The sequence below is a fragment of the Phaenicophaeus curvirostris genome, chromosome 8 (genome assembly GCF_032191515.1).
Source record: "Phaenicophaeus curvirostris isolate KB17595 chromosome 8, BPBGC_Pcur_1.0, whole genome shotgun sequence".
NCBI classification, from domain to species: domain Eukaryota; kingdom Metazoa; phylum Chordata; class Aves; order Cuculiformes; family Cuculidae; genus Phaenicophaeus; species Phaenicophaeus curvirostris.
In genome coordinates this window covers 22,124,944-22,143,778 of record NC_091399.1, presented here as the reverse complement: position 1 = coordinate 22,143,778, position 18,835 = coordinate 22,124,944, and the positions used below count along the sequence as shown (strand labels likewise).

General features: G+C 46.8%; 1 long non-coding RNA gene across 2 annotated transcripts; it reads left to right on the top strand.

Annotated features, from left to right (window-relative positions):
• Positions 1 to 1,711: 1,711 nt before the first annotated feature.
• Positions 1,712 to 7,596, top strand: LOC138723191 (uncharacterized). 2 transcript variants are annotated; one of them, XR_011337823.1, is made up of 4 exons: positions 1,712 to 1,806; positions 2,169 to 2,284; positions 2,522 to 2,676; positions 7,509 to 7,596. It is a non-coding gene; the product is annotated as an uncharacterized lncRNA (long non-coding RNA). The 2 variants fall into 2 exon arrangements; XR_011337822.1 differs by lacking the exon at positions 7,509 to 7,596 and having other exon boundaries at positions 2,522 to 4,580.
• Positions 7,597 to 18,835: the final 11,239 nt, after the last annotated feature.

The following is an 18,835-nucleotide window of genomic DNA, read 5'->3' as shown; positions in this document are numbered from 1 at the left end:
AGGTGAGGCAACGTTAGCAGGGAATGACAAGCAGGCTGCGGTTATTATAAAACCCAGGGCAAAGCAGCGAGCGAGCACAGCGATAGACAAATCTAAATTAGCGATAGCAAGGGTGGGGTGGCATTTGAATGTAAACTTACCCTGTTGTAGGGAATATTGTAATAACACTGTAAAATAGAAATACCAGTCATCAGACGTGACTAACAAAATGTTTGGTGTAGGAAATACATAGGCGAGCTGTAATACTGCAGCTGCCAATTCTGACAGGAACGAACTTTCTATTTTAGCAACACCTTAAAAGCCTAATGATTGCTTTTCGCAAGCATAGGACTGCTGCAATTTGAAATCTGTTGAACCAACCCCCCCATTTTATCTCGCGTTTTAATATCCTCCCGTTCAGACAGAAGGGGACTGGTTAGCTACTCATCATTAAGTCCTCAGGAGTAAAAAATGTTGCTTTCCCTGTTGGCTTCAGCGTGTTTTCTCAGTCTGTAACCACCACCTGTAATTAAAATGTCGTCCTAACAGCATGGAGGTGCCGAGAGTAAAGCAGGCAGCTCACCTCGGAGCCGTGCGCTTCACGGAGCTCCACAGCCCCTCGGAAATGGAAGCTCGGAGAAGCTGTCTCTGTGATCTTTAATGGATTTTTAAAGATGACAAGAAAGGAAATGGGAAACTAAAGGCATGGAAGACATAAATTCCCTAAAGGTGCATTCTGAAGTAAATCAGAGCAACTGAAAAAGTGAACTCTGGGAGCCCTGGGATATCTCCCAGGTTTTTCCGCCGGACACTTACAGCTTGTCGGGTCCCTGAACACTCCTGCTCTGGGCACGCTTTGACACAGCGAGTCACAGAAAGATGAACAACATCACCTGAAGTGCTGTTTGAGGGGCAGAAAATTGCTCCCATTGCACACCGTGCTGCCTTTCCTCCAACTCACATGACTTATTACAACCTTCCCGGTATAAAAGAAGTGCCATTTAGGTGCGTTAACTTCTCCGTCTGCGATAGGCGTGCTTCCCTCCTTGTTTCCACAACAGCTAAATGCAGTCAGAGCGAGAGGTAAAGATCAGCTTTTATAAAATCAAACTCAGGTTGTTCTCAGGGCCACAGCTGCGCCAAAGCCAAACAACAATAGGCGAGCGCGAGGAGCTTAAACCAGCTCTGTGCTCCCCGATACGCGTTATTTAGAGATGTCTGCTTCTATAAACAGGTAGAAGCAAAAAGAACATCACTTTTCCTTCCAAAGATATCTGACTACAGTTGTGCTCTGTAGTTCTCAGTGAATAATATGGGCTGGGGCTGAAAGCAGCACAACCCTCTGGAAGGGAAAAAGACTTCGTTTTGGAGCAGTTTCACTTTAGTTGTTCGATTTACGACATCATGTAATGAGTGTTCATTGAGTCAAAAAGGATTTTAGATATAGGGTTTCCAGGCAAAATTACTATGTTAATCTCATGTCTCAATAACAAGAATATTATAGCACACTCGCTCGAGCGGTAAATATTTGAGGGGAGGGTGCGGGCCTGGTTCGGTCTCTTGTTGGTCTGTGGTGACCCCGTAGCCAACTCCACCTCTTGGTTTGGATTTGTTGGTGCCGTCGCTCCTGTCCCTCGCGGCTCCTCTCCCTGCGGCACCTCCCACCCTCGCACTCCCTCCGGGTGCTGGTGGGCACGAGGTGCTGGAGGAGCTGCCCCATCAGCGCTGCACGGCCTCAGGCTCTTCTGGATGTTCAGCCTCACTAAAAAGAAAAATAATCTGTTTTTAAACTTGACCTCTTACCCTTCATTTGTCTGCAATCTGTTGGTAGTCAAGCTGATTAATACTCGTTCTGGAGATCCAGGCTAGCTTTGGAAGAACTTTAATTCCCATATTTTACATTTTTTTATGCTCGATATATACAGTACAGGAAAAAAACCCTCCTTCTATAGAGTGAAAAGCTGAGCCTTGATAAAAATGCTGGGAAGGACTGCGGAGAGAGGTACTCTGATCCTCTAACACCAGAGCAGCACCTTCAGCTTTGGGAAACGTTGTTCTGGCTGCTTCTCCATTGTGGATGTGTCCATGGAACGTTGCACGTTCCCAGTCGGTCAGTCACAATTTTACCCAACAACCATAAATGAAAACAATGGGTTATGAGAAAAATAAACCCTTTCTTTATTTTCCAGCATTGTGGACCATTGGGACTTCTTTCAAGTGTGAGCTAGAGCGTGCAAGGAAGGTGATGTCCTCGAAACCATCAGCCTTATCAACCTCGTTCGGGAGCCTGGAAGTCAGTCGCAAGGTTCGTGTTCCAGCATCCTGCCCTCTGTTTGCATATCAGTAAAATTTGTTGTGGGAGGGATGAAATAGGGGGTTAGAAGTATGGGTTTATGGTCAGTGTGGAGGGTAGCTTTGGGTGCAGTGCAATGCGCTTCCTCAGTGCAGGATGAGTGCTCTGCTGGAATATCTCTCAATACAGGCTTTGCTTGAGCAAGAGGCACAAGCTCAGCCCCTTAATCTGCGCCCCTCCCTGCTGCAGCAGGTTTGGGGTTTATTAGCTCTCCAGCACCACAGCCCTATCGATTAATGAGCATACCTAGAGACCTATACGGGAGGAAGAAGTGCAAGGGATGCGATCACGTACTACCTGATGCTGCTCATGGGGAATGGCAATAACCATAGAGAGAACTCAGGGTAAATGTCCTAAGAACGTGTCTTAAATCACTCGCAGTGCTCTCCCTCTTTTCCCCCCTTTTAGCTTTGTACTTCCAGCCCCTTTTCCATGTGGTGCTCTCTGCCCCTTTGCTTTCTGATGCTGTTATGTCTAGAAAAACATCTCCAAACCAGCCTTTATTTCTGACAATCTCTGTTAGCACCTTTGTCTTTAAAGCACCTCGTTGTAATTAATTCATTCCCCCCACCCGTACAGGTGTTCATCCAGAGAACAGCATATACATGTTCTACATGTAATCACTTTTCAACGGGATTAAACAGAAATAGATCCTCTCGTCGTGTCAGGCTCCTTGCCCCTATGTGTTATCATTTTCAGACTCCAGTGTACTTTGTTCCTGGTGAAATGTTCCTCATCTCTCTATCAGACTGATTTATTAGATTGCTGCTTTTTTCCTTGCGGGGGTGGGGGATTACGCTGGTCATTTTTAGCAGTGTCTTTGCTTCCCATCAGAAATGCATTTTTACAGCTTCAAAACATGCCAGGATGCACAACTTGTAAATGTCGCTGAGTCCTTTAAGTGCCTGCTACGGTGGAGAAAAGGTAACAGCAATTCCAGGGCTGAAGGAAAGCAAAATCTTGCCATGTATCAGCCAGCCGCTGCCTTTTTTATTGATAGGACTTAATTGCATTTACAGTTTCCTCAGATTTCCGACTATTTCTGTCAGATTTGCTTTTAACTCACCGCAGATTGTGTGCATCGACTGCGCAGCAACCTCGCTCCGAGCTGAAATATTTAATCACTACCCGTGGATAAATGTTTTCAGACTTTATGCTATGTTGTTTAGAAGCGAGGCATATATAAGGAACAAAAAATCTGTCAGTATGCATTTCCTATTGGAATGTTGCATAGGTTTTTAATTGGAAAATAGGCTTTTAAAGGTAATCATTGCTGAGGACCGGCGTTAGGAAGTGAAGCATATTTTTGCGTGATTTTTCTTCTTAACATAATGAACCTTTTTGTGTCTGTCATGGAAAACATGGAAATTTCATTCCCTTCTCTGTAACTATCTTCACTTAAATGTTTTAGGTTCAGTTGCTTTGAATGGTTTGCAAGTAACCTGAAGGGCTGCGTTAATATTAGCCTGCAGTGAGCGCGTCCTGGCACTTTGTTTCTGTTTGGAGAAATGACCAGTTTACTTGGTTATATTGACAGCTCTACTGTAAAATTTGCTGGCATTAAAGGTCAAAAAGACCCAGTTTTTCCTCCCGTTGCTTCTATCCAAAAGAGAATAAATCTCAGAGCAGAATCACTTCTCTGACAATAATTTATGAATTATGCACTGACTGTGTTTGAATTGAGAAAGGCTTTCATATCCTTTCCATTAGCTCAGATTAAGTTTTCATATAGATGCTGGGAAGCATGCTAGCAATATCCTTAGCTCATTTTTATGAAAATTTTATCAGTGCTTTTTTCTGTACTACACTCCAATTGGGATGTCTCAGAATCTAAAGCTCAGCTTTGGACATGAACTTCTCTCAACCTGGATGGCTGCTGCTCTAAAGGTTTCAATATTTTATGGGCTCTGGCTAACTCAGCCGTGAGATTCAAGCTGCAGAGATTTAACTCTAATGTAAAATCATGAACGGATGAAAACTGGGATGTCATAAGTAATACATCTGCAGGAGCAGGATGCAGTTACCATTTTTAAATGGTTTTTAAAAAGAAAACAGCATTCTCTACTCCCTCTTTGTATCCTAAAATGAAAAGCCTCTGAGCTATTGTACTAATACAGAGCCATCTTTTCTTGCCTGCTTTTCTTCAATTGCTGCTTAATTGTTGTGGGGCTTTTCCTTCAGGTCCAGCATCGACAAGAAAGCCCCTAATGTCAGCTTCCTCGAGAAATGGGCATCGCAGCTCTTAATGTTTATAGGCCAAATCCATTCCTTAGCATCTTCTCTTTTTTTTTTTTGTCTCAAAACTGATTTAAAACATTTGGAAAATCTGTCTATTCAGCCGGAGTGTTCTGGCGCATTCTTTCCTCGAACCGGTGGGGTCAGATGCGATCTGTCTGATGGACTTTTTTGCTGCAATCTATAGCCGTTTCCCTTGAGCCCCGCCGAGCCGCGCCGAGCCGCGCAGCCCTATAATGGCCCCAGTGACAATGTGTTCTTTGTGTGAAAGAATCCAGGGGGAAGTGCTGGAAGGTGCTCTGGTCAGTGAAAAAATAGTTTTAGTGCTTGCTTATTTTTATCATTATGTACGTTGCCTCCACTGGAAATATTTTTTTGACAGTAAATAAGCGTCACCATAAAACATTTAACAAGCATGAAGAGAACAAATACAGAGTCCTTTTCATCTTAAAAGGCTTCAGTTGTTAATGTCTGTTATTAGCACGTTTCATTTGAGAGGGCATAAAAGAGGGACTGTATCTTGCTTATTTTTGGACTCGCAGTCAAGAGTTTAATCTGTTCACAAATGCAGCTCCCTCATGTGCGATGACAGAAAGATTTCTCTCCCTCTTTAAATACGTGACCTGCTCCAAAACTCTGTTAGGACAGCGTGGAGGCTGAGAGCCATTCGGGTAGGGTTGTTCAGGCATAACGCGTAGGTGTAACGAGGGAATCCCCTCTGTGGCAATGACTCCAGCCACTGCGGGACCGGAGCCCATCCCTGCATGCTGGCCGGGTCGGCAGGGCTCGCCTTTGTTCCTTCTGGGTGCCAGCAGCACCTGCTCTCCCCGCTGACTGGAAGCCACGCTCTGCTCTTTCACCTTGCACACTGCTCATCGACAGCTGTAAATATTCAGCATCAGAACCATCTCGGCCCCGTGTCCGTGGGGCACGAGGCAAACCCCAGGCCGGCTCCGCTCGCTCGCAGTGCCCCTTAGCATTAAGTCCTCCATCACCTCTCATAGAATCACAGAATGGTTTGGGCTGGAAGGTCCCTCAAAGCCTAGATCCGACCCGCACTGGATCAGGGGCATCTCCCACTGGATCAGGGGCTCCAAGCCCCATCCAACCTGGCCTTGAACACCTCTCCTTAAACACTCAGAATGAACTTAACAAATAATTTGAGGTACACAGGAGTTGGACACCTACGGGTAAATAGTTACCTATTTTTTTAATGTCCAGTCATTTTCCTGGTCATAACCATGCTGTAAAGCTGTCACAAACATGTGGCTTCCGTGCTGAGGGGCCCCCCGCTGCTGCAGTGGAAAGGGAGGATGGAGACATTTTAAAAGGTCAGTAATAGACCAGGTTTTACACTTTAACTTCAATTACCCACGTGTAGGCAAGGCGGAACGTTTATCTGGCTTGGCATCGCCTCTCTGTGCTTGCCCTTGGCAGTGCCATCCTCTGGACAAGCCCTTCCCAAGCGACTGCAGAGCGTGGCCAAGCAGGGCTGGCAGCAGCCGTGCTGAGCACCCACTCGGCCTGCTGGACACGGAGATTGTCCCCAAGGTCCCCACGGGGCATCCCCCATGGGCAGTGCCAGCATTAAACCTCTCCTGCTAATTTCAACCTGAGTCCCCCAAGTGATTCAGCAGCAAAGGCCCCACAAGACTGAGATTTATCAGCTGTGCAGCTCCCCTCGCGATCAGTCTTGCAGTGTTTGGTGTTTGATGTGCTTTGGAGCCCTTTCCCACTTCATTTGTGCTGCCCTCTCTCCACGGTCTCCTCTCCTGGCAGTGCCCTTTGCAGCCCATGGTCCTTCTCCAGTTTGCAGTAGTTTCTGCCCCCACCTTGTTACCATTTAAACTGGAAATGGTGAGAATACACTAAGAACCAGATGGAAAATAAGGCTGAGAAGCAGAGTTTCGTGGTTGGTTTGTGGTTTGATTGCTTTTAGTAGATTTTTTTTTTCCATATGATGATTACCTAAGACTTTTGTTTGATGTTAGGTATTATGCGAAACCCTTTACCTTGGTCATCTGGTATTGCTCGTGTGGCTTCGTTGTGGTGGCGTGGTAACACGTATGAGCTATGGGGCTGGAAGGGAGGTTGTGGTGAGGTGGGTGTAGGTCTCTTCTACCAAATAACATGTGATAGGATGAGAGGAATGGCCTGAAGTTGTGTCAGGGCAGGTTTAGATCGGATATTGGGAAAAGTTTCTTTACTGACAGAGTGGTGAAGCCCTGGCAGAGGCCGCGCAGGGCAGGGGTGGAATCTCCATCCCTGGAGGGGTTCAAAGGGTGTGTAGCCATGTCACCTGGGGACATGGTTTAGCAGACACAGGGGTACGGGGCTGACGGTTGGACCTGATGAACTCAGAGGTCTTTTCCAGCTTCTGTGATTCTATGTCTGGTCCCTCTGTAGGCATGTTGAGAGAAGTCCCACTGAGGTCTGCTCTCCACATAGCAGGGTCTGGCCCCAGAACTGCACAAGGCTGTGTGTTACCAAGTGTCTCACGGAAACTTTTAAGGAGCTTAGGTTAAAATCCACATGTTTCTAACAAATGACTGTGATTAAGGCATCTTTATTAGCTGCTCATTGGAGATAAGATGTGTGCAGCTTGAATAGACTTGAGGGGAATCATATCCCTATGCTACATAACTCGGTGGGATTCCGAGGATCTTGTTCTGCATGGTAGGAACAGGGACCACCTCTGGGAGAAGGCGAGAGAGGAGCAGCGTGGAGGAATGTTTGCCAGCTGAGCTGCTTCCAGCACAGGGCAGAGCAGGGCTGGGTGTCCCACGGCCTGGGCAGGGGGCTCTGGTCTGCAGGGCTCTGCTGGGCTGGGAGGTCGGTGACAGCCTCTCCCGTAAGCTCTCTCAGACCTGCGTGGCTGACTCCTCTGGGGTTTCAGTAAGGTGTTGCTGTTAATACTGACTTGTCTTTTTTGGACAAGTAGATGTCATTGTTAAGGCTGATGTCAAGAGATTTGGTATCTGCAGAGCCAACACCGCTTTTCAGACCCACTACCAGCTGAATTACCTGGGTAACATTACTCTTCACCATGGTGAGATGTGACAGCAGGGTATGGCAGGACGTGCTTTGTCTTTTGAAGGACAGAGATGCTGCATCTTTGGCCCAGTCTGGGACTTGCCCCATCCCTGGAGGGGTTCAAGGCCAGGCTGGATGGGGCTTGGAGCCCCTGATCCAGTGGGAGGTGTCCCTGCCCAGGGCAGGGGTGGGACTGGATGGGCTTTGAGGTCACCTTCCAACTCAAGCCATTCTATGATTCTATGATTTTATGACCATCTCAAAGAATGACAGTTTTTCCATGAAAAAAGGGATTGCTGTTCACAGGTGTTTGTGTTTCACAGCAGCAGAATGAGAAAACTGCGTTCCTGGGGCATACCTGCAGATCCAGAAGTAATCTGGCTGTTTCCAAACCAACATAAAGCATCATGCGCATCTCCAGATGGACATTACTTACATAGCCATTCACTAAAGGTAAATCATATGGCCCTATTTCTTTTTTGCAGTGCGTTTCTCTCATACGTCAGTGTCTGGAATACATTTGTGGTACTCGACTGAAATAGGAGCAGCAGTCGGTCCTTTCCACCTTGCAAGCATTTCACCAGCCAGCAAGCTCCGGCAGGCTGCAGGAAGGCAGATTCTTGTGCTGGGTCTCTCTTTGTAATTCCACTCCAGACAGTGCCATTAGAGCATGTAAAATTTCATTTCCATCTCATCAGTGTCAGATGCTGATCAAAGATAGCCCGCAAAAAAAATTGTTGTGCTTCCGGCTGCACCCAGAACATATGGACACGGCATCAGTCACCGCGGCCTCCTCGGCTCCTCAGCAGCGAGAAGAGGCGGCTCGTGTACTTTAAAGGCACACATTTATCAGAATGTCTCCTAATAGCAAGCACCTCTCATTCTAGACAGGAGAAGTCAGCAACTGAGCTGTATTTCAATCTGTAATATAAGGAGTTGGCCTCATTGTCACCTGAACGCAGCGCCCGGGGCGTGTGAGCTCTGAGCCGCTCGCGAGCGCCTTGTCCAGGGGCAGTGCGAGCAGACACGGCTCCTGCCTAGGGCAGCGAGGCTGGGAGGGTGGCAGGAAACAGCAGGGCTGGGATTTCCCCTCTTCTAATACCGGCTTCTTATTTCTGCCTGAGCATGCCGAGGAGTGACACCTTCCTTACACCCCTCGCACCGAGGGCTGTTTTCTGCTGGCTAAACAACATAAACCATGTCATTTTACTCAAGCATCTTTGTAATCTCAGCTAATGAAGCCACCAGGCACATAATATAATCAGCGTCGCTGCCCCAAGTACGCGTTTGGGTTCTGGGTCAACTTCTTCCCAACTTCATTCTGCAATGGCAAAAATTCTGATGGAAGAGTGGAAATGCAGGTTTACCTTCCCACCAGTGCTCAAATGGCACCACTGTCTGGGGAAAGCGCCTGCTGCCTTCCTCATCAGGGCCCTGGGGGGATCTTCACCATCGGGAGTCGGTTTGTAGCTGTTATCTCCTCTTGGCTGCCAGAAGAGATGAAACCCAGTGAGAGGACACCAGTGGGGCATGGTCCGTGTGAGCCACCAGCTGCAGGATAAGGAGGTGTCGACGCTCTGCGTTCACGTGGAACTTTTTAGCAGCAGAAGTTGGGTTTGTGCCATTTTTTCTGGGACAGCCGGTCTTGGGGTAAGAATGACCCAAAGCAAAGTCCAAGCTGCTCTTTGGAGCCCGTGAGGGTTTATAGGGCACAGGGGCATCACCTCAAATTAGCCACTGAGCTCTGAAAATCATGTGCAGAGGAATTTGCATTTCTCATCACTTTAAGAACAGGAAAGCTTGGTGATTGATAGGCTGCTTGTTTGAAAACTATTTGTGAGTGTGGTGCACATCGACACGCATCGACACGCGGCCCTGTGTACCTCCTGGTTTGTTTTCCTGTAGACAGGCACCAACAGCGATGCCGCCTCCTGCCGTGTCTAGGGAACTGGATTTACTCAGGAAATTCCCCTTGACTGGATTTCTTCTTCTGTGGGCTCCCACAAAGCCCATAGTACATAATTGTGTTGCAGTTCATTATTAATAACCATATGAACAGTAGATACATATGTGGTTGTTTCTTGCCTCCCGTCAGTGCTTTTTTATGTGATTACAGAGTAGAAAGTTCCCATCCTTATGTTTTATAACCTCTGTGATACAGACTTGCTTGGAATTATGTTCTTTATCTCTCTACTCCTTCAGATGATCTTCCAGTAGCTGCTGTGGTCCCCTCTCTCTCTGTCCACACAATGGAAAAACACCAATACAGAAACTTTCTCCTTTGATGTTTCCGTCAGGAACAGACTTCCTTGTGTGTCTGCCCTTTGCTAACATCCCACTTGTGCCTGGGTTTACTCCAAAGAGTCATTCCCAGGAGCCTTTCCCAGAATTACCCTTTGTGAACCATGGACTCACAGACAGCTTGGGTTGGAAGGGACCTCAAAGCCCTTCCAATTCCACCTCCTGCCATGGGCAGGGACACCTCCCACTGGATAAGATTGCTCAAAGTCCCATCCAACCTGGCCTTTAACACCTCCAGGGATGGGACAAACAGCCACTCTACAAGCTAAAGGTAGCTTTCAAATCACATCAGATCACTGTCTTTGAATAAAATAGAACTTTTTGAACACCATTGCTATGTTAAGTTAAAAATTAGGCCCTTGTCTGGGAAGCACTTAGGCAAAACCTGTCCTTAGGAAACACATCTGCTGATTTTCTTTATGAAAAAAGATTCTGTTACAGAAATCAATTGAACCATCTTTCTCTTAGTGTTTTTTTCCACTGGTGATTTTCAGACTTCCTAGGTCTTGCATGGCATTTTAACAGATGATATTGGTTACAAATGTGCAGATACAGCTCCACAGCCCTTTAAATGCATTTTATTCTAGAGAATTCTGATAGAAATATGAGTGTTAGAATAAAAAAATGTCCTTCTCTGTCTTTTCAGGAATCTGTTCTTCAGCAAACTGAGACCGAAAGTCAAGAATGTGACGTGGCATCGTACACTGTAAAACCAATACGCCTCCTCCAAAGGCAAAGTTTGGTATTTTCCACACACTGGAACATCTAAAGGCAGCAGGACAGAGTGACTCAGGTCATGAATGTGCACTTCAGGGCTTATCTTGTTTGAAGCACTAATTGCACCGCGCAAGGCTCACTAAGAAGCTGCTGTTTGCAAGGCAAATATTTTGCATCAAGTCATTACTGGGTTTGTTACAGGCTGTGGACGCGTAATAAAAAATGACTACAGTAATATCTCGATGATAGTCCCTGCACTGATCAACTGCAAATGATCTGATTAACAGTCAGCTGCTGATTCCCAGTTTAATTAATCCTGATGGGCTATTGATGCGCTGCAACTGTTTGTCCTAATAATGAGTTTTGAAATTAGACTGCGACAAGCCACTTAGACAGCTGCCAAGGAAAATAATCATTTAGGAGGGCGAGCAATGGAGACAACAGAGGAGGAATGGCTGCGATTTGACAGAAAATTCACATGGCTGTGTCACATGTGCTTTATTTTTACATTTGGAGCGCATTAGCCGTACCAGCGGTAAGTGGTGACTGTGAGACACATAACTAGCTTTACAATTAAGAATGCTACTTCTCATCAGTATGCAGAAGCTAAACATGAAACATGAAGTGTGTTAATAGCAGAATATATGTAGCTACAGACCATTGAACAATTTAGGTCAGTCCTTTGCAATGTTTAATTAGACTAATATATCTGTTTGCAATTAATAACAGATGTGACAAGCTAATGTGTCCGTGTACTGACAAATTAACCTTTGCCCATCAGCTGCTCGGATCTGTGAGAAAAGTGCCATGTTTTGCCTCTGTTCAACTGAACCTAAATAAAATTGCAGGATAATTATAAACATAAATGTTAATAGAGTGTGCTTTCCATGGGAAGGAGAAACCCACAGCAGCTATTTCTCAGCCAGGCCATCATACTGTACTTTGCCACGTGACGAAACCTGCAAATTATATTTTCCCATTTGCCTCGGCGCAATTAGTGTTTGGGTTGACAGATGCTAGTGCGATAGCCCTCGTTGCCCACGGACCTGGGACATACCAGAGACCCTGCATTAACAGCCAGGGTAAGGAGGCTCCCATCGCTGTTCCGTCCTTGGCTTTATTTGCTGTCTGCCAGCAAACGTGCCCTCAATTTGTGACAAGCCTTGCCACTGAAGTGACGTGGCAGACGTGTCTGTCAGGACTTGGGTTGAGGCCATCAGCATATTCCAGGGAAGTAATGGGAGCATCTCGCACCCCCTGGGCTGGTGGGCTGTTTGCATTTCCCGTAGAACCTCTCTCACTCTCTTGCTGGCTCTTCCCTTCGCCCCCTGTCTTGTATGTGTATAATATATTTTTTAACAATTAAATGCTTCTTATACATATGTTATGTATACATATTATAGGCATTTTTCCCTGCTTTGTGTTAGGCTTTGTTAATAAACCCCTGGTATTGATGAGATTTAGTGAGATTGTGTGTCTATAGACATGCACTCTCCTGAATGCGTGTATACGTGTACACACCTGTATGTATGTATACACATGCACATCCGTGTCTGTTTATTTGGAGTAAAGGTACTTGCACATAATCTTATAATATAGAATTTTAAATCCAATACAGTGGTTATTTCCCTCTAGATTTGTCCCAAACTGCATCCTTTTTCTAGTTAAGATTTTGAAAGCAAGGGTATGTTTGGCTGCTCCGTGTCTTCGTGCTTTCTGCTTGTGCAAAATCAGCTTTTGGGGCAGGTTGGTGTGTCTGTGCTCTCTGTTAACCGCTGTCAAAGCCTGGATACCCACCCAGGCAGGCCCAGCGCTGCCAGCCCTGAAAGTCTTGCTCTGCAGTTTTGCACGCTTGCTTATGTTGATTAGGAATATTTTAATAGGTGATGTCCCTGGAGGCTGGCTTTGTACCGAGATGGCATGAAACCTGTTGTGTGGTTCTACGTGGCACATTCTGAGGCGCAACCAAGCCCGAGACTCCTGCTGTGACCCAAGAGACGAAGGTCCCCAGCGCTGGTCAGGTTGGAGAAACTGTCAGCACGTACTCTCGGTAAACACTTTCACTAATATCTAAAGTTTTGGCCTGTGGATCACTCCATCTTTAGATTATATTAGGTTGGGGCAAAAATAATTGCCATTTTTAACCATGAACCTTAAAGCAGCCCATCTCAGCTCAGAATAAAATTTATTAATTGAAATAAGAACCATCAGTTTCTACACATGTTTACCAGCAAGAAACAAATCTGTTTATTCCAGAAGCACAAGCGTCCTGGAGTTCTGGAACTGAGGAGCTCTTCAAAGGTGTTTTGAGCTGCTGCTTGGTTGTGGAAAACCTTCCAGATATTGTTGAGGTGCTTGAAAACATGGTGATGGGTAGGAGAGAGGCCTGGGGAGGCAGCTGGGTGAGTGACAGTTTTGTAGCCCAGTTCATGCAGCTTCTGCAGAGCCTTTTGTCAGACACAGTTGGGTGTTGCCATGGAGAAGAACTGGGCTCTTCTACTGACCAATGTTGATGTAAACCTTGCAGGTTTTGGTGTGTTTTGTCAATTCCCTGGCAATGCTTCTCTGTCCGGACGGTTTCGCCAGGATTCAAGATGTTCTGGGTGATTCCACTTGCCAACCACCAAATAGCGACCACAGCTTCTGATGCAGCTTCAGTTTGGAGAAGTGTCTTGGTGCTTCACCTTGGCCCAGCCACAGCGTGGAATGCCACCAGTTGTTGTACAGAATCCGTTTTTCATCACATGTCACAATGCGATCAAGAAATGGATTGGGTTTGTTGTGCAGAAGCAGCACAGAGCAGTAACACTGATGTTTAGGGTTTCTGTTCAGCTCATGAGGCACCACTTCTCAAGCTAGTTCGATTTTCCACTTTGGTGCAAACGTTAAACAACTGCTGAATGGTCAATGAGTTCTTCTGCAGCCTCTTGAGGTGTTTTCTGTGGGTCTGCTTCAACAATGGCCCTCGTTTGGCTGTTGTCTGTCACAGAATGATGTCCATGACCCTCCTCATCCACAAGGCTCCCATTTCTGTGATGAAATTTTTGGACCTGATGTTGGGCTGTGCACTCGCTGATGGTGCCCTGGCCAAATGCTTGGTTGACATTGCTGGCAGTTTCTGCTGCTTTGTGTCTACTCACACACAAAAAAAACCGCTTAAATTCGCTTTTTTTCCATCTTTAATTTGACAATGTTTTGTCAAAAAGAAAAAAAAAACAAAACCCAGGAAGAACCAAATAATTAGAGCAAATTTCCTGCTTTATAATGGTATAAGTACATGAATACGGTTAAATGAAAATTTAATCCAAAATAAGCATCACCCTTTACACTAACAAAAAAAAAGGCAATTAATTTTTGCAGCAGCCCAGTGTTCAGAGCAGCATCAACTGATCAACAGCCTAGAATGAGCATCAGGATTTGAGGACAAATTGCATAAAAACGGGGCAATAGGAAAACACAAAGAAACTCTCAGTGACACGTGCTGCCGCTCCGTCGGACACCCGCGCCGAGCTGCTCGAACGTGCACATCAGGTAGATGTGTATCGACATCCCTTACGCAAATAAGTGTCAAGAGGTAGAGCATCATTATCTTTCAGCCATAAAACCAGAGTATCCGCCCGTTTTCCCTCCTAAAGGTCAGGCACTCGCCGCCTGCCTGCGCTGCCCCTCACATGAACGCCACGTTGTCATCAGCATTCAGCACCACGGCTGCAGAATAAAGGGAGCCCAGCCAGGCACAGGAGAAAGGGGAGATAAAAAGCAAGCAGAAAGCAGAAATGAAATGCCTTAAGTCTGTGCTGCAGCCTTTTGCCCTCCCTGGCTAATCGATGGCCGTCCTGGGGTGCGTCTCTGCGCCGAGCGGCTGGCGGGGCCGTACGGGCTGTGGATGGACCAGCGACCGCCCAAAACCACAGCACCATGGTGGGCGGCGCAGGCAGGGGAGCAGCGTGAGTCCTGCAGCTCTTCCACCCGAAGAGCAAGCGCGCGCTGCTCCCGCGGCACCAAGGGCTCTGACAGACTCTAGGAGAGGCCCTCGGCCTCCTTGCGCTTGCTGGGAATTTTGCCTCATGGAGAAAGGTGTCTCCGCCCAAGCTCCCCTTCCCAAGGGAGCGGGGGGCAGCAGGAGCCACGGGGATGCTCCCCGTTGGGTGGCACCTCTCCCTGCATCAGGCCCTGTTAATAAACCCGTGGCATCGATGAGCTTTATTGAGAGGAGACCTCGGGCAGGCTGTCCATGCACCATTCGCATCAGTCACAAGGTGTTCCTGCCTCTTAAAGCCAAATATTCCACTCCACAACCCACATCTTAAAGCAGGATTTTTTTAAGTGAAATTACCACCTTTCTTGAAACTCTGAATGGGCATTTTTCAGTTCTACCTTGGAGTAATGACTTTGATTTTTCTCTTCTCATCTGGTAGGCATCTTCATCTTTCAAATTAAAACTAAATTAGAAGGGGTTGTAATCTGAACCAAGCAACAGCTGGGAAAAGAACACCGCAGCCTATTTTGACATAGAAGCAGTTCTGGAAGATGTAATCAGTGTCAATCCTTCCCCTGAAGCCCTGATGGGAGGGCAGGAGAAGGGAGGTAGAAGGCAGAGTCACAGTGTGCTGAGAACCCCAGGGTTGCAGCTGTTTGACACAGAAGGAACAAGGCCTGCAACAGAAAATGCTCCCAGAGAGAGTTAAGGTATGAACTCTGCGTGTCGGGGTTGTTCAGCCTGGAGAACAGAAGGCTGCGGGGAGACCGTAGAGCAGCTTCCAGGACTGAAAGGGGCTCCAGGAGAGCTGGGAAGGGGCTCTGGATCAGGGGGCGCAGGGATGGGATGAGGGGAACAGTTTTCAGTTGAAAGAGGGGAGATTGAGATGAGATCCTGGGAAGAAATGTTTTTCCTGTGAGAGTGGGGAGGCCCTGGCCCAGGCTGCCCAGAGCAGGGGTGGCTGCCCCATCCCTGGAGGGGTTCAAGGCCAGGCTGGATGGGGCTTGGAGCCCCTGATGCAGTGGGAGGTGTCCCTGCCCAGGGCAGGGGTGGGACTGGATGGGCTTTGAGGTCCCTTCCAACTCAAACCATTCCATGATTCTAGGCACTCACTGTGCTTACAGAAGGGGTGCACCTCTACCTAAGCACCATCAAGAGTTTGGGTCTCTTCTTCTAGGCAAGAGTTTTGAACTTTGCTCTGTGTGCGTGGTTATGGGGGACTTGCTGGGCGCGCGTTTCTCTTTGCAGAAGGGAAGAGCTGCACCACGCTGGGACACCGTAAGTGCCCAGAGCACCATCTGCAGCAGCCCCATGTGAGCTACACCATAGACTGCTCTTCTCAGAAGGTTAGTTTTTGATAATTGTACAACCACCTGTGTGTTTGAAGGCAGGAATAGATTTTGAGATGACTCCTGCTCCTGTTTTGCCCTGTGCATCCCTGGGAGCGTGGCAGAAAGGGAGCTGCTGGCGCTCAGGGGAAGAAAGCAGTGTAATGGATTGGAAAAGTGTATTCTTTACCTGGAAAAGTTCATCCATGTTTCTGAGTAGTTTTCAAAGGAAAAAAAAAAAAAGAAATCTATAAATGCTACATAACTTTTTCATGAGTATGGCCTTTAGCTAGGCTGAACTTCCAAAAATGGGTTTGAACTACTACAATAGTGGATCCTGACAGCTCCTGGCGTAAGGAAACCTGTGTTTGTGTGCTTCCAGGAAACCACTGGGACAGCTGTACATGTACCTAAAGAGCAGGAGATATAGAACCAATCATTTCTAAATGATGTGTGAGGTTTCGGAGTTGGTTTACCCTTCTCATCCCAGTTCCTCAAAGCTCCTCACCAACAAGGGAGTGGTTTGCTGCCTCGCGTGTGGCTGCGGAGCTGAGGGCTGGAACGGCCCCTGTAGGGAGGGAGTACAGAGCTTTGGGAAGTTGGGCAGGTCAGGACTGAAGGCAGTTCCTGGCCTTCGGGGCAGCGTGTCCCTGAGGAGGCAAATCTCTCTGCAGAGGTGCTGCAGGTGGATGGTGTGGGCAGAATCCCAGCACAGACACTGCAAACTGGATGCACTCTCTGAATTTATTTCATTAGTGAAGAACAACTGAATGAAAATCTGATGTTCAGCATACAGGCAAGCATGACAGAAAGGGTGGAATTAACTCTTTGACCATCATTCTTGCTGTTTTGCTTAAAAATGTGAGGGTTTGTAATGTTTCTTGCACACCACAACTTCCATGTCTCACGTTGCTGGATTTATTCCATTTCTCCGTAGCGCTAAAATCAAAGGATGCCTGTATGAGAGGCCTCCTAATTTTCAGAGATTTTTGTTTCAAGCCATTAAAGCTGAAATACATTACTCCCTTTCCAAAGCTTTCAGAAAATAAGCAGATGAAAGCTCTGGGCTTTTTGCTGTTCTTGTTCTTCCACTTGTACAAATAACGTATAATAATACCTGCATTTGAAAACAGGGGGGGAGTTGTCCTTCATATCCCAAAAGAGTATAAATTGATGTGGTTTAGATCGGCTATTAAAAATCCCTCTCTGCCTTCTCCTCGTTGTGCAGCAAAGCCCTGTGGCTCTGCAGGCTGGTGTTACGGGTACCTGGTGGTACCGCACTACCCATCATCATCTGAAATTAGATTCTCCATCAAAAAGAAAAAAAGTTTTAGGAGGATGAAATTATGATTCTGCAAGCAGGTCTCCTGCTCTGGCATCAACATTGATGCAAAATTGATGAAACTTCCAAGTGAAATTGCATTGTTTGATCTTCACAGTCCTGGAATAACATAGCCTAAAGCTACAGTTTCTGTAAACTTACTTTGCACAAACGACTAAGCTGGTACTGATGTATTGACATAGTGTGCCCATGAATGACATTAGGGCTACTTAGAAAAGAGACAAAATAACAGCAAAAGAATGCAGCAATTGGTTCTGAAATTACCTTTTTCCAGTGAACCTCTCTGAAAAATTACCTTTTTCTGCTGAGTCTCACTCAAAAATTACCTTTTCCAACTGAAGCTCTCTCAAAGTGCCTTGATGTTAAGCAATATAGTTTTTAGTTGAAAATGTCACAAGGCCATGAAAAGAAATTGATAGAAAATTTCAGGGTTCCTTGTTGATATTTGAAGCAGCCTGTGGATTTTTGTTCTTTAACACAGATCTTCTCTGCTGTGCTACCACTTTGATTTCTGTATTGCCCGAACCAGCATGTTCCTGGGCTTAATGGCTTCACCGAGAGGAATGTGAAGGTGATTTCGTTATCGCTGGGGAGGTGATGTTACCGGTAGGAAATTGGTAAACAGCTCTCGGAGCCCTTTCCAGTCGCGTAGAAGGGGTGATTTGTTTTTAATCATGACATAGAATAAATAAGCTCTCTAAATGTCTTCCTCATTAAGGCGTATATAAATACGACAGGACTCTGATTAGCTGAGCTCCTTGGGTGAAGGTGCTCAGATATTTGTGTAGGGATGCAGCTGAGAGGGATGAGTGGTCCAGAGCGCATGGAAATCAATGGAAGGGCTCCCACAGACTCAGCGGGCTTTAGCTCAGACCTGCAGCTGGAAGTTAGGAGAGCAGGTGACTGCCAGCAGGAATTTAGAGTGGGGGATTGCACAGACAGGGATCAGGTTTTTCTATACTTGATAAGACCAGAGCCTCGGGCGGTTCGTGCGGGTGGATCTAACGCCTGCACAGAGCTGTGCCAGGCAGAAGAGGCAGCGCATTAGCAAGACTGGGAGCCAGGAGACACTGAGATTAAAGGTATGAGCACCTGAATGAGATACCATGAGACAGCTAGGGGATAGTTTTGTAGTGCATCGGCAGTAATTGCATGTGTACACGTTCTTACTGCAGTAAATGCAGGGTTACCTTTCTCTGAGGAGCAAGGCACTTTGCATTTATGGGGGGTAAGAGCATGGACGCAGGCAATCACTGCGGAGGAGTCGGCTCTCTGGAAGCGCTCACCCTCCTAACGACTTCCCATGCCCATGGCATGGGGGAGAATTTATCTCGCCTGCAACCAGGTACTTGGTCTGCACTAGCAACAGAGGTTCCCTCAATAGTTGATGGAGACAGAGATGCCCTTCCAGGTTCCTCCCACCTCTCCTGGTGGGGCTTCTGCCTCTTCCCATCTCAGGTCTGTAGGAAGCCCTGAGCACTCCAGCAGCCCACGTGCCGTCATGATAACATGCTGCATCACGTGCGGTGCCTTCACCGAGCTGGCGCTTGTGATGCAGAGTCCTTTGT